A 12,591-nucleotide genomic window follows, 5' to 3' on the forward strand; every position below is an offset into this window, starting at 1 on the left:
CTCTGTATGTACACATACATATATTTGTGCAGAGTAAGTCTTTTATGTGTAGCACACAAAAATACTGACAGGGAATTATATCTGACATAGTAAAATGAAGGGAGGGAGAAACATGAATCAAATTCACAGTTAGTACAACTCTACTATTGTCTGTGAAATCATACCACTTTGTGATATTTATCTCCATTCAGTTACAACAGAGATTAATATAACATAATGTCTAATTCACTGAGAGCTTAAGAACTAAATGTGCAGATATGTTAAACCTGTATGAATCTAATTGAAACAGACTAATAGATAAAGAGAGGAAGATGCAACCAATATCCTATTAATGTCTATAGCTAAAAATGGAATGCTAAATATTTCGACTCATGCTTCAGCTGGCACAAGTACCAATTTACACCAAATAAGGACCTGCATTTTTATTTGTCACTGATGCCCAACAACATTTCAACAGATTTATTTCTAATTTAGGTGTATAAGGTTGATTCTGCTCTGGTCTTTAATAAGGCACGTTACAGACTGAAGTAAAATGTAATTCTTTGAGTAGATATGACTGGATTTGCGAATGAAGGAAGAGCAGTGGATGTCTCTTACCTCAGCTTTTACTGTCTCTCAGTAAAAGTATATTGTCTCTTGGATACAATATTCTTGTATCCAAGTTGGGACACTTCAGTACAGATGAGTGAAAACTCAGTGGGTGAAAAACTGGTTGGACAGCTGGGCTCAAAGACCAGTGGTTAATGAGCCATACACTACCTGGGGGCTGGTAACAAGTGAAGTATTGCAGCCATCTGTACTGGAACTAGTCCTGTTTAACGTCCTTATTAGTGGCCTGGAGAAGGTGACGAAGTGCTGCTTGCTCATCAAGTTTGCAGATGAGACCCAGTTGGCATGCTGGAGGGCAGGACTACCATCCTCTAGAGGGGCTGGAGGAATGGACTGACATGAATATAATGAAATTCAATAAGGACAAAAGCCAAAGTCCTGCACCGGGTTGGATCAACCCCTGGCTGTGGACTGCCAGGCTGCAAAGCAACTCTAGGGATATTAGTAGACAGTGAACGTGAGCCAGAAGTGTTCCCTTGGCAGCAAAGGAGGTCAGCAGCACCTGGGGCTGTAACAGGAGCAGAGTCAGGGATGGAGGGAAGTGATTATTCCCCTTTACCTGGCACTCATTAGACCACATCTAGATATTGCATGCGCTGTTGGGATCCTCACTACAAGGAAGATGTCAATAAATTGGAGTGAGCTCAGTGGAGGGCCACCAAGATGCTTGCAGGCTGCAGAATTTGCCCTGTGAGGAAAGGCTGACAGAACTGGGGTTGTACAACTTGGAAAAGAGATGGCTCCAGGGGGCCTAGCAGCAGTCTGACAGGACCTATGGGGAAGTTATTGAGAAGACAGAGTTAGGTTCTTCACAGTTGTATGTACAGTTGTTCATAGTGGGAGGCTGAGAGGCAATGGGCATAAGATGAGAGACTTCAGAGAGCTATTCAGACTGGATATAACACATACAAAAAAAAGATTGGTCATGAAGACAGTTGAGCAGTGGAACAGAGTGCCAAGAGAGATCGTGCTGTTTATACTCCTGTAAGTTTTCAATACCTGGAACAACATGATCTGATTTCTGAGCTGGCCCAGGTCTGAGCAGGAGGATGGGCAAGAAAACTTCTGAAATCTCTTCTTACTTGTATTGCCCTATGATTCTAGGACAGCTTTCACTATGTATTCATGAGAATATCAGTAAGTAAATATTTCTTATTCCAGATTCTCGCCTATCAGCACAAAGTTCCCACGTCTGTCCTGATGTGTTTTTTCTTAAGGCAAGTTCTGCCATGCAGGAAGCAAACCTTAGTAATAAAACTGGCAAACTCAAGCATACTGCATGAGTTCCTCAAACTGCATTAGAAATGATTTGCTTAGAATTTTAGAGAGACCCAAGTCAGTATTTTATATAAGTATACAAATATTCACCATGGAATAGTCAAATCTGAGATCATTCAGCACATAGATCACACAGTATGATTCTGCCCCATTCCTGGATGAGTATATTCATCTTAGTCAGGCATTAATATTTACAGTTATGAAGGATAAACTTCCCTTTTTAAAAATATTTTGTAATTCTCTCTTAGAAGTCACTGTTCTGGTAAATTTTCCTGAAACTGGATTCATTTATCAGAACATTCGCAAAAAAGTGACACAAATGTAAACATTGTAGTTGGAAGGTTTCTTGAAGTTCCTCAGAATATTCACATTTAAGAGGCCCAATTTTCTGATTTCAGAGGTTTTAGTTTAGCTGTTGTTCAGTGACTGCTAACGTGTACACATGGCAGGAGAGTCAAAGCTCATTGCTTTTCTAGCTCAGAAAGTCATGGTACAGACTAGGAGGGAACTATGAAGACAATATAGTATCAGGCTTTTATTTACCTTATTACCATGCATATATATATGGTGTATACATATATGTATATAGATGGGATATATCACACACATATATCGCACCAGAAGAAAAGTAAACACAAAGCTCATGATGAATGGCTTAGTCTTTTAATTCTGTTAACTGTTAAAGAAATCTCTGGATAAGATTAAATTAAATTAAATTACGTAGAAAACCCTTATCAATAAATGCTATTCTTTTCAGGTTTCTTATGTAGCCTTTATTTACATTCTAATCATCCCAGTTATTTTAAGCTCTTAAGGGCATATGCTTATGTAATTTTCCTATATTCATTTCCTCTTAAGGTTATTGAATATCTGGAAACTCTTACCATGGGGAAATAAAAGTATTACTAATTTCAAAGTAGTATAATTTAAGTACAACTTGAAAATGTGAAGGGCTACTCCAGAGAATTTCATATGGAGGAGAGTAATCCATTGCAATGAATATTTCAAAGTGTAACTTTAAGGCTACAGTTATAAAGATTCACATACTACTTATAAAGCTTCAGTTCGCCTGAACTACCAATGTCAAAGTCACTCTTTCCTAAATGCAGTGCACAGCTGCGTAAGTTCCAGGTTTAGGGGTTTTCCTCTTACCCGGAACCTGTTTGCCATTACACTGAAGCCACAGAAGACAATCTGAAAAGACAGAAAACATGAAAACAGATGTTCCAACTATAAAATAAAATAGGAGGGGTGAAGGGGAGAGAAAAAGAGAGTTAAAATATGGCAAAAGTGGAATAATGAGTTTACTAAGTATATAAAAAGATAGGGAAGGATAAGAGGAACAAGCTGGTCAGGGACAGGTCAGCATGGTTACTGCCAGAATCCTCATCTGCTCATTCTACATCTTCATTAACACTTGACCCAGATGCCAATTCCTCAGCAGATTTTTATAGTGTGGTAGGGCTGTTTAGAAGCTGATTACTGCCCACAAATTAAGAGCAATAGAGTGTCTCATATTTAAAAGTAATGAAATGAGGGCAAAGCATTTGACTGCAAAATCAGTTCTATCAGAGTGAGGAAATTCAACCCACCGACACTGCAGCAATTCAGTATAAAAGTCAGACATTGAAGACATGAAAGATAAAGGGCTTGAAGTGCTGCAGCTACTGCTGGGCAGAATTCATCCCATGGTTGACTCCTATAATGTACAGTACACTGAGCCAGATTCTCTCCTCAGCCTAAATTCACTTGTTGCAAAAGAAATGAACGATCATTGAAGGTGAAGTGTGTATGTGCTATTTTGCACGTAGCTTAGTTTGATGCTTAAAGTTGGCCTGAACATAACCTAGGACAGCCTAGGGCTGCTCAACTATAGAATGTTTTCTTAATACCCTAACACGGTGTATTAGAACTCCCTTCTTCTTCCCATCTTTATCAGGTATAAATATAGTTTAGCCAGTTGTACCCATCCAAAGGAAATAAAACAAACAACTTTTCTGGTCTAATCTTTATATCAACAGGGCCAGCCCAGATTGGCTGTTTTGTTGGAAAGTGGTCAGATAATCTGGCCCAAGGGAGAGAAGAACACTGATTCAAAATATCTGAAGTACAAATGTGGCCTGAATACAACCCAGGAAGTTTGGTTTGTTTTTCCAAAGCGTGACCTGAGCTGAACCATCCAGTCAATATTTGCAAGAACAAACAAATAAAAGCCATAAAATTCTTGGTTCCAGTTAAATTCCCTTTTCCTTCTAGAGTGGTATAGAAAGATTTTACACCTGCTGTATGTAGGCAGCTGCCAGTTTAGTCAGCATTTGGGAATCCCCAGATGGCATAAGAAAAGACAAAGCTTTTGCACAACTTACTGCAATAGTTCTGGGCAGAAGAACATTCCTAGGAAACTTAGAACAACACTTCAATTTACTTGGGGGCTTGTTCATCACAGTGCTAAAATCACCCAAAATATTCAGCCAGCTTAGCTGGTGAAAATCAAAGCTGTGTAGCTCCATTGTTCAGTCCACAGCATGGCCCAGGAAGTAATAATTGAATCAATATGGCAAGCAGTTCAAAAAAGCCTGATCATTTTGGCTTCTACTCAGGAAAGCAGGGAATAATTTTAAGACAAAAGTTAAATCCTACTTTCTTGTCCACTCCTAAAGCAGAATGAAAACCCAGTCCCCAGCATTTACTAGGGAGTCAGAAATAAAATCCTGCAGAAAACAAGAACAATTGCCATCACGATGTCCTGATTTTTGGACAGAAATCTTAAGAACAACTGCACTGAATTGCCAGTAAGTGTGTTTCCTATGCACAGTAAATATAAAATGTTATTAAATTAACATCTGCTGTCCTCTGTCATCACAAGTTCCATCTGACAATCCCTCTTCATGGGACAAATAGCCATAGAGAGGAGGATTTATGGATAACCAGAGCTTTAGGGAGAATAATTCATTATATTTCTTCTTAAATATCTTAAATATCAATACATCTTTTAGACCTACATTAGAATCAGCCATGTGGATTACAGTAATCTGGTTTCCCTACTCCAGGCTCCTCATTGTCTAACTACAGTATCCTCTCATTAATTATTTTGGACTTATGGGGAACTTTAGTTTTCAGACTACCATGGAAATATTTGATTTCACAGTGCTTTGCACCATAAAAGGAAAGTAGTCTTCAGCTTTGGCCAGACTTCATTCTTCCTTACACCAAAAAAAGTATCCTTGAAATAAATGCAATTCTCCTGTAATGATGTAAACAAATATCTAATCTAGCTTCTAATTCGTGAAAAATTACTGAGCTTCTGCATTAAATTATAGTCTAGAGCTAATATCCTCTTGCTACTGTGCTTTTGGGTCTGGCTAGCATTGTAGTTAGACAATTGCCAAAAGCTTCTGTTGTTTGGTATGCAATGCCATGTATATGTGCCCATTTTTCTTCACCTAATACCTTCATCCTGAGATATCTGCCTGGCTCTACTTAGTTAACACTAAAGTGTACAGTTTCCTGAAATGCTTTTATTTGAGACTACCAGAATTTTGGAGCAGCCAGCTTGCTGTCTGCAGCCAGCAGATATGGGCCTCTAGAGAAGGATGTTCTGCTAGGCAAGGATTTGTGAGTAATCCAGGTCTTCAGCATAGCACAAAAAGAGCAATTCTATATTGTTATTTTCTTCACAAGTGTACATATTGGGGTGGTAAATAATTGCATACTTGGCTTTCCTATCTAGGATGCTGTTAGTCTTTCTGTTCGATGAGAAGCAGATTTTTCTTCTGTTACTCTGTGTAAGCATTTACATTAACGGTTCACTAATGAACTCCAGTGGAATTTCGTTCTCTAGATGCATAAAAGGATGGCAGACAAAACCTTTCTATTAACACCTCTATTATTGCCATAAAACCCTTTGCTTCATGTACCCAGGACATTATGAATTATGCAGTATGGGGTTTAATATTAGCCTGGTGTTGTGATTTAAATACTACAAGTTACTGAGGCATATGGCTGGGATTTCAGAGAAGTGGAAAAAGAACTAGCTTTCAAGGTGTTCTATCAACCTTTTCATAAAAAATGTATGAGAGTAGAAGAGAAAAACAAGAAATATAAAATATAAAAACGATGTCATGCATCAAAAGTTAATCTGCAGTTCCACCAGAATCCCTGTTAGCCATTCAAAAGAAACACTTCTCCTGAAGCAGCACAAGCTGGCATCAGACATTGAAAATTTTGAAAGTCCTTTTCCCTTCTGTATTTCATTTTTTCTCATAAATGCTTGATTCAAGCAAATTGAAGGGAATTGAGGGGTGGTGAAGCAATTTGCAAATTTAAATCTGGAAAAAGAGTCACGTGAGAAGCATGTGATGGAAAAGAATTTCTGTCGAACATATATCACTGTGCTAAGTGATGGAGAGGATATGAAAGGATAAAAGAAGAGAAGACAATGGAAGATATTATAAATATTAAACAAGCTGTTTGTGGCGTGATATTTATGGACCTACACAGAGCTAAATGTTGACCTGCTAAATGTGTGCTGTTCAATTCAAATTTTCCCTCCGTTTTAATCTAAAATGGCTTACGCAATAATTTATTTTGGCTAACAGAATTTATTTAAATACTGAATTGCATAAGGTAGAAAGGTAGCTATCTTTATATTTAGGACTTCTACATTCATTTCCATGGTAGTAGGGCAGCTTACGATACACCTACAAGCTAGCATTTTAATGTGGTGATTTTGTGCTTAATTCCTTTGGATTGCCTTTGTAAATTTTACATTACCATTTCCAATTAAGCAAATGACATCATTTTCCAATTAAGTTCAGTGAAATCTGTGAAAAAAATGTTGGTTACTTTGGTTTTACGTTTCCACAGATGCAAGCAAATTTTCACTCAATGCAGAACTCAAAGAATAAACTCTTTAAAACAAATTGACACATTGCAAAGCAAGCTTCAAAATGACACAGGCTTTTAAACAATGAAGATTCAGGGAAGACTGAAAGAATATTTGCCTAGAAGCTTGGGTGAGAGGCATTTCTCCATTGTGAGAACTATCACTGAGATTTGTTTGACATTTCATTGCAATGAGCCCAGCATAACTATAAGCATTTGCAAAGTGGTTACAGCTCTGACAGAAACTCTATCATTGTGAATTACTCCATCTACAATGATCCAGAAAAAAAAATTGAAGACAAGCATGAGACACTCAGTTCCAATGAAGTCTTTGAATACCTGTGGTTTTGGGTTTGTATCAGTTTTACTAGTTGCACTTGTGAAGCCAGGATGCAAATTTAAGTGTATTTTTGCCTCATAGCTTTCGTGAGTGGTTTGACTTATTTCTGAAAAAAACCCAGGAACTTCATGATTTCTTCAATTTTCCAGTTGTAGCAGAAAAGTGACAAAAGTCCATAAAGCTGGAGAAAAAGAAAGAAGCAAATATAGAAAGCATTTGTTAAAATTTGAAAGCAGACTACATATCCTGGGCAGTTGAACTTTACTACACAAGGTAGAAAAATTAAGTCAGTGTAACAGATGTATTTTGAATGTATACTTCCTTTGAGCTTAGTGAGAAATTTCACACAAGGAGAGATGATGATTAATGATGAATACATAATGAAGAGCTCTTTCCACATGTCAAAACAAACCTCTCCTACAAATTTTTGCTAGTATTCTGTAATGGCAATGCAATTCATGAAGCCTATTGACCTGCCTCAGAAAAAGAGAGAAATGTAAGTAAATTGGCTGAAAGCAGGTGATACAGATTTCAGAGAGCAACAGGAATGGGGTTCTGGTCCTAGAAATGTACGCACTTACAGCAAAATCCCTCAGAAAAATTCACTCATTTATGCCAAAATATCAGAAAACTTCATGGTCAATAACTCTGAACCTGCGTGGTGATCTGCATGTCACAACTTTGGGTACAGTTTTGCACTCTCTTCTGTGAACTTTATTTCAAATTTTAGACTTGCAAGATGCTGGTAGTGTTCCAGTTCCTGTGCATGCAACTTACAAAAGAAGACAACCTGGCATGGATCATGACTTCTACACAAGGTAAGGTCAGAAATAAAAGATTAGAGACCAGGTGTCTTAGGACAAATAGGCCTACAGAATCTCACAGGTTACTTACTTTCTCTGGATCTGAGTTCAAAGTCAGCATTTCAAAGAATGCCTTTCACTTCTGTAAACACAGAATTCACTTGCTTTTTAGAAGCAATAGTCATCAAGTTACCATGCACGTAAGTTCTCTTTACGAACATTTGAAGAGTCTTGTTAATACCTATTTGTCTGTTGTTTTGCTCTCTTTTATATGCAGGCATGAACAGATGAACTAGAGAAGAGCACACAGCCAGTAGTGCTATGAAACATATTAATTTTCGTCCTAATCCTCATTTAATACATGAGCTAACAGTGGAAGAAAAATGAAAATTAAAGGCTATGTTATTTCTCTTCAAATATGGCAAGCCAGCAGTTTTGCAGTTTACAGGTTGATAGAATTAAGCACAACTGGGTTTAGGAGGTTTGATTAATTACACAGCCCTTTTTATCAGTGTTGTCTTGAACTTGTTTTCATTTTCCGTTTGCATAGTAAGTGACTGCAGTGCCTTTGTCACGGTTTGATGCAATTTAGAGCAATTCATAAACCACAATGACTTAATCTTTCAGGGTTTGTTTTGTCAGATCTCTGACGATGTTTTCTCATCAGGCTAGCACGCTCTCCCTAAATAGTTCAAAGTATTGCCTTAGAGTTGGCCCCTATAGATTTTGGAAGTCTTGGTGCATGTAAAAAATTACCACATGTTTGTATTTTCACAACATTGCAGCTTTTCTATGCAGAGATGATGGTGTGATGTATGAAGATTGGAAGCCAGACATTTGGTGCTAGCTTCAGTGTTCCTGGAACTATTTTTGTACTCCTGGGAAAATGAGTGTTTATACATTCTATATATATGTTACCTGCCCACGTCCATGTGCTGGACAGAGCTGTTGAGAAGATAGGGGTCACGGTAGCTACTACCCACAAAGAGAGAGCACTTGCTTCAGCTTCATTTTGAACTATGTTGTTCCTAGCTTGCGTCTTACTGACATCAGGTGTGGTAGGCATCTGGGGCAGTGACCCAGGACCAAACCAAGACGTTGTATGTGGTTGTCACACTTTATCTCATTTAGGCTGCTGGTAATCTGTGTTTTGAGTGGAATCAGCCCTTCTGTAACTAGTATTTCAAATCGAAGTGTGTTATGTATTAGGGAAGCCTTTTGTAGCAATAAGGATTTCATTTTTTAGTTTGTATGAAAGCTCATCTAAGTAGTCTAACTATTCAGGTGGAAAGACTGAGCCATGAAAGCATGTCTCAATCTTGACTGCATGTTTAAAGGTAGAGCTGCGTGCTTAAAACTGCACCTGGTGCTTAGTTGTAACATTGATAGCAATATCATAGCACAGGAATATCTTCCACCCAAACAAAGCTCAGGGAAGGGTATGTTATTTTACGCTGACAAATGATGAACCAAAGATACACCTAGAAAGCTTTCATGATTGCACTCCGGTCAATATGAGGGCAAACTAGTTTTACACTACTTCTACCAAGCTTGAAATTATGCAAAGGCTCTTCTTTAGAAAGTATTAATATTTTCAGGAACAGCATCCTCTCAGTACCTGATTATGTTTTATTGTATCTATGATGATGTTATTCTGTCTTTGACAGTTTGCAAACTACCTTTCCTGGACACATAATTTAAAGGATTATTTGAATTTAAAGATAAAATGAAAGCTTTTAGAACTGGAACTTTCCCTGCACATTTCAGTGATAAAGTGAGGTTATCTGTAAATGCTACCTTTTGTTTTATTTCTGTGCTGAAAGGTTCATAATTACAAGGCTGGGAATTTTGCAAATTTTATGGAACATTTACTACCATTCAAAAAGTGAGTTCAGGGCTGCAAACCTATGACCACAATTGCTGAACAATTTTATAAGATTCAGTGTGAGATTATACCATAGCCCAGCCATCTATTCCTGAGAAATTAGAAAACCTATCCAGAAACATTCATTCTTTAACAACTAATAGTGTTAAATGTCAAGACGGAGTCATTAATGTACTAATAAATTATTCTGTAGAGTTTGTTACAAAATCATTCTTAGGTTTTTATTATTTTTGCCTTACGTGGCAGTAAGAAACCAATTCTTTAAAATCTGGGAGCGCAGCACAGATTGGGGTCCACCTGGCTGGAGAGCAGCTCTGTGGAAAGGGACCTGGGGGTCCTGGTGGACAGGAAGCTCAACATGAGCGAACAGTGTGCTGCTGTGGCCAACAGGATGCTGGGTTGCATCAAAAAGGGCATCGCCAGCAGAGATGAAGTCATCATCCCACTCTACTCAGCGCTTGTCAGGCCACACCTGGAGTACTGTGTACAGTTCTGGCCCCCGCTATACAAAAAGGATGTGGACAGGCTGGAAGGGGTGCAGAGAAGGTCCACCAAGATGATCAAAGGAGGACTGGGAAGCTGCCATACAAGGATAGGCTGGGAGAACGGGGTTTGTTCAGTCTTGAGAAAAGGAGGCTCAGAGGGGATCTCATCACCATGTGCCAGTACTTAAGGGGTAGTTACAAAGAAGATGGAGACTCCCTTTTTGCACGGAGTCACATGGAGAGGACAAGGGGGAATGGACACAAGTTGCTCTCGGGGAGATTCCGATTGGACACGAGAGGGAAATTTTTCACATTGAGAACAGTCACCCATTGGAATAATCTCCCCAGGAAAGTGGTTGACTCGGCCACGTTGGACACCTTCAAGAGTCGTCTGGACAGGGTGCTGGGCCATCTTGTCTAGACTGTGCTCTTGCTAGAAAGGTTGGACTAGATGATCCCTGAGGTCCCTTCCAACCTGGGATTCTGGGATTCTGTGAAAACATCAGGTTTTTTACCTGCCTGTCATCTTGGAACCACTGCTTTTGAAAGAGTAAGTGGATAGTCCATATCAATTATTTGGGATGGGACTCTGTTTGAGATTAAAGTACCTGAATTTAGGCATTTAAGTATATGTTACTGCTTGTGAGCAAGATGCCTAACCTTCTTTTTGTAGTCAATAGAGATCCAGTTAATAAGTGATTAATGTGAGACTTAATCCATAAGGAATAATCTCATAAATTATAATTCATCAGAAGCAAGAGACCCCATGGTTCATTTAGGTTTAGGAATTGATTTGGGTATGGCTACGGATGTGGTACAGCTATGAAATAAATAATTTAATCTCAGTTTGTTCCCCTAGTTGAAAATTGAGCTGTTACTTTAGTCGAACACCAGAACTTTTTTCCTTGCACTTTCTAAGGCTATGACCTATGCTTGATGTTAAGATAAAACTCAATGTACTCATCAGGCATTTGATGCAAACAGCAGTAGAACTAAGTTAGCAATATTTTTCAAATCACAAGCTGACTACTGTTCAGCTTTCCCTGTATGTAGGAACTTATTTCAAACTATAATCCTAATAATTTACTTAACATTGGGTTGCAAGAAGTAGATAGTCACTATATTTTTATAGACTCTAACAGAGCCAAGGCTAAAAATAAGTTGAAATACCTAGTCGTACTAAGAATTAACTTCATATTTGTCCTCTCTGAAATTCTGCTTGACAGCAATAGACTGTCACTACTGTCAGCTCTATTAGCTCCTAACAGGACCAGTCCTAAAAACAAGATGTCGAACCTCAGGAAATACAGTGGGTGAGCCCTCTGTTGACTTCCAAAGCTTAATTCTAATCTCTAAGTTTGCCTCTTTAGGGTTATGTATTGTTCATATAGCATCTTGAGAGTACATGAAGCTTTGCAGTCTAAAACAGGAGACTTCTCCAGTAGAAAATGTAACATAACGTAACATATTTCCAAGGTCCTCCTCAGAGAGTCTGTAATTTCCTGAGTTTATATACCCTAAATTTAGCATAAGTTGAAATTCTAAGGCACCATTCTGCTAGGGACCGAAGTTCAATATGGTTGTTTAAGCCCCAGCAGAACCACACACAAAGTCGGGTTACCACAGCCCTCCTGATCTCAGTATTGCCCACAACTCCTAACTCCCTTTATTTCCAAGCACCTACCTAACCCTAACTTGCACCTTAAAGAATATGGCATTGCTGGCTAAAATTCCGCATTTTCCCCTAGTTCTCTAAGGAATTAGCTCTGACTCTAGACTGGTAAACCTGCTTAAAGTTAGCTCCTTTATTAACTCTAGTTCTCAAGCCTGTTTTGAAACTGAAACCTTAACCTTCATATTAACCCCAGCCCCAATCTTATATTTAACTGCAGAGCACTGACCAAAACTCAGTGTGTTCCTTCTAATCCTGCCATAAATTTAGGTCAGCTAACTTTTCTCAAATCATTATGAAGCATGGATCATGAGGCTCTCTCTGTTCAAACTCCTAACTCTAATATTTCCAACCCTCCTTTCCACTATAGGCTCCAGCCAGGAATCTTTCTTCTCTAAAAATGTTACTTTCAGAACCCAAAAATAAATGCTTTATATTAAATCCTTATTCTGTTTCCAGTCCTATACAAATGCCTTTCACTCTCTTCATGATTGAGATACTCCTCTCGTCCCTTGAAAAGCTAGTCTGTGCTTTGTGGATCACTATTTGGGCTTGTGCCTATTTGCACAAGTACCCTTTCAGATCTGAAGTAATCGTGTTCCCCATTAAGCAGACAGGAGGAGTAGCAGTCCCAG

Source organism: Phalacrocorax aristotelis, chromosome 2 (genome assembly GCF_949628215.1).
Source record: "Phalacrocorax aristotelis chromosome 2, bGulAri2.1, whole genome shotgun sequence".
Lineage (NCBI taxonomy): Eukaryota > Metazoa > Chordata > Aves > Suliformes > Phalacrocoracidae > Phalacrocorax > Phalacrocorax aristotelis.